This window comes from Aethalodelphis obliquidens, unplaced genomic scaffold, assembly GCF_003676395.1.
Source record: "Aethalodelphis obliquidens isolate GAN/ISIS:26980383/991018 unplaced genomic scaffold, ASM367639v1 scaffold8, whole genome shotgun sequence".
Classification (NCBI taxonomy): Eukaryota; Metazoa; Chordata; class Mammalia; order Artiodactyla; family Delphinidae; genus Aethalodelphis; species Aethalodelphis obliquidens.
Genome location: NW_020837952.1, coordinates 32,604,267 through 32,608,306, shown reverse-complemented (window position 1 = coordinate 32,608,306; position 4,040 = coordinate 32,604,267).

The window sequence follows — 4,040 nt, the reverse complement described above, 5'->3', positions numbered from 1 at the left end:
TTCCATTATTTGTGAAGATGCAGAAACATTTATCCAGCCTTCAATGAAATGAATAACTGCTTCCCAGTCTTTCATCTTCTACCTCTACACTGATGACATTTAGGTTTCTTAGTACCTTTACTTCATATACTTGAATTGTCTCTTCTTTGACTATATTTTACATACCTATAGACTTTTAAATAACATTTCCTTACAAAACACTTATCTACTGCTAAGAGCTAAGATGTTCAGATCTCTCTCTGTTTTAACCACAATCTTCTATTCTTAGATCTACTATTCTTTTCTTTCTTCATCTATTTTGGGACATATGGTTCCTCAACTCACATCTAATCTCTCAGTCTACATATTTTACCTGCCTCTTTATCAAGTCTGAATGTAATTATCAATGATAAATTATATAAAAATGTTCTCTGAAGATTTTTCTACTTTCATTTTATTTTCATTGTAGGACGGACTATGTCCATTTAGTCAACAAGCATATAATGAATGTCCACTCCTTCTTAGGTGCTATTCTAGGTACATACATAGCAATGAACCAATGACTGATCTCCTGTAGCTTTAAGTCTAATCAGGGAAGATAGATAATAGGAAAATAATTAACATGTATATGGTGGTAAGATGTGCTGCAGAGAGGAACAAAGCAGGATAAGGTGATAGAAAATGTGCCTATTTTACTTTATTTACATTTAATTTTATTTATTTATTTTTTGTACGCACATCATATATATTTTATTCTTACGAGAATAGTGGAAATGCACAAAACTCACTGAACCATATTTTGTTGTTGTTGTTCTTTATTTTTTTTTTTATTTTTTAACATCTTTATTGGGGTATAATTGCTTTACAATGATGTGTTAGTTTCTGCTTTATAACAAAGTGAATCAGTTATACATATACATATGTTCCCATATCTCTTCCCTCTTGTGTCTCCCTCCCTCCCACCCTCCCTATCCCACCCCTCCAGGCGGTCACAAAGCACGGAGCTGATATCCCTGTGCTATGCGGCTGCTTCCCACTAGCTATCTACCTTACGTTTGGTAGTGTATATGTGTCCATGCCTCTCTCTCGCTTTGTCACAGCTCACCCTTCCCCCTCCCCATATCCTCAAGTCCGTTCTCCAGTAGGTCTGTGTCTTTATTCCTGTCTTACCCATAGGTTCTTCATGACATTTTTTCCCCTTAAATTCCATATATATGTGTTAGCATACACTATTTGTCTTTCTCTTTCTGACTTACTTCACTCTGTATGACAGACTCTAGGTCTATCCACTTCATTACATATAGCTTAATTTCATTTCTTTTTGTGGCTGAGTAATATTCCATTGTATATATGTGCCACATCTTCTTTATCCATTCATCCAATGATGGGCACATAGATTGTTTCCATCTCCAGGATATTGTAAATAGAGTTGCAATGAACATTTTCGTACATGACTTTTTTTGAATTTTGGTTTTCTCAGGGTATATGCCCAGTAGTGGGATTGCTGGGTCATATGGTAGTTCTATTTGGAGTTTTGTAAGGAAGCTCCATACTGTTCTCCATAGTGGCTGAACCAATTCACATTCCCACCAGCAGTGCAAAAGTGTTCCCTTTTCTCCACACCCTCTCCAGCATTTATTGTTTCTAGATTTTTTGATGATGGCCATTCTGACTGGTGTGAGATGATATCTCATTGTAGTTTTAATTTGCATTTCTCTAATGATTAATGATGTAGAGCATTCTTACATGTGTTTGTTGGCAGTCTGTATACCTTCTTTGGAGAAATGTCTATTTAGGTCTTCTGCCCATTTTTGGATTGGGTTGTTTGTTTTTTTATTATTGAGCTACATGAGCTGTTTGTAAATTTTGGAAATTAATCCTTTGTCAGTTGCTTCATTTGCAAATATTTTCTCCCATTCTGAGGGTTGTCTTTTGGTCTTGTTTATGGTTTCCTTTGCTGTGCAAAAGCTTTTAAGTTTCATTAGGTCCCATTTGTTTATTTTTGTTTTTATTTCCATTTCTCTAGGAGGTGGGTCACAAAGGATCTTGCTGTGATTTATGTCATACAGTGTTCTGTCTATGTTTTCCTCTGAGAGTTTGATAGTTTCTGGCCTTACATTTAGGTCTTTAATCCATTTTGAGCTTATTTTTGTGTATGGTGTTAGGGAGTGAGCTAATCTCATACTTTTACATGTACCTGTCCAGTTTTCCCAGCACCACTTATTGAAGAGGCTGTCATTTCTCCACTGTACATTCCTGTCTCCTTTATCAAAGATAAGGTGACCATATGTGTGTGCGTTTATCTCTGGGCTTTCTATCCTATTCCATTGATCTATCTTTCTGTTTCTGTGCCAGTACCATACTGTCTTGATTAGTGTAGCTTTGTAGTATAGTCTGAAGTCAGGGAGCCTGATTCCTCCAGCTCCGTTTTTCATTCTCAAGATTGCTTTGGCTATTCGGGGTCTTTTGTGTTTCCATACAAATTGTGAAATTTTTTGTTCTACTTCTGTGAAAAATGCCAGTGGTAGTTTCATAGGGATTGCATTGAATCTGTAGATTGCTTTGGGTAGTAGAGCCATTTTCACAATGTTGATTCTTCCAGTCTGAGAACGCGGTATATCTCTCCATCTATTTGTATCATCTTTAATTTCTTTCATCAGTGTCTTATAATTTTCTGCAAACAGGTCTTTTGTCTCCTTACGTATTTTGTCTCCTAGATATTTTATTTTTTTTGTTGCAATGGTAAATGGGAGTGTTTTCTTGATTTCACTTTCAGATTTTTCATCTTTAGTGTATAGGAATGCCAGAGATTTCTGTGCATTAATTTTGTATCCTGCAACTTTACCAAATTCATTGATTAGCTGTAGTAGTTTTCTGGTAGCATCTTTAGGATTCTCTATGTATAGTATCATGTCATCTGCAAGCAGTGACAGCTTTATTTCTTCTTTTCCAATTTGGATTCCTTTTATTTCCTTTTCTTCTCTGATTGCTGTGGCTGAAACTTCCAAAACTATATTGAATAAGAATGGTGAGAGTGGGCAACCTTGTCTTGTTCCTGATCTTAGTGGAAATGCTTTCAGTTTTTCACCATTGAGGATGATGTTGGCTGTGGATTTGTCATATATGGCCTTTATTATGTTGAGGGAAGTTCCCTCTATGCCTACTTTCTGCAGGGTTTTTATCATAAATGGGTGTTGAATTTTGTTGAAAGCTTTCTCTGCATCTATTGAGATGATCATACGGTTTTTCTCCTTCAATTTGTTAATATGGTTTATCACATTGATAGATTTGCATATATTGAAGAATCCTTGCATTCCTGGAATAAACCCCACTTGATCATGGTGTATGATCCTTTCAGTGTGCTGTTGGATTCTGTTTGCTAGTATTTTGTTGAGGATTTTTGCATCTATGTTCATCAGTGATATTGGCCTGTAGTTTTCTTTCTTTGTGACATCCTTGTCTGGTTTTGGTATCAAGGTGATGGTGGCCTCGTAGAATGAATTTGGGAGTGTTCCTCCCTCTGCTATATTTTGGAAGAGTTTGAGAAGGATAGGTGTTAGCTCTTCTCTAAATGTTTGATAGAATTCCCCTGTGAAGCCATCTGGTCCTGGGCTTCTGTTTGTTGGAAGATTTTTAATCATAGTTTCAATTTCAGTGCTTGTGATTGGTCTGTTCATATTTTCTATTTCTTCCTGATTCAGTCTTGGCAGATTGTGCATTTCTGAGAATTTGCCCATTTCTTCCAGGTTGTCTATTTTATTGCCATAGAGTTGCTTGTAGTAATCTATCATGATCTTTTTAATTTCTGCAGTGTCAGTTGTTACTTCTCCTTTTTTAATTTCTAATTCTGTTGATTTGAGTCTTCTGCCTTTTTTTCTTGATGAATCTGGCTAATGGTTTATCTATTTTGTTTATCTTCTCAAAGAACCAGCTTTTAGTTTTATTGATCTTTGCTATTGTTTTCTTCATTTCTTTTTGATTTATTTCTGATCTGATTTTTATGATTTCTTTCCTTCTGCTAACTTTGGGGTTTTTTTGTTCTTCTTTCTCTAATTGCTTTA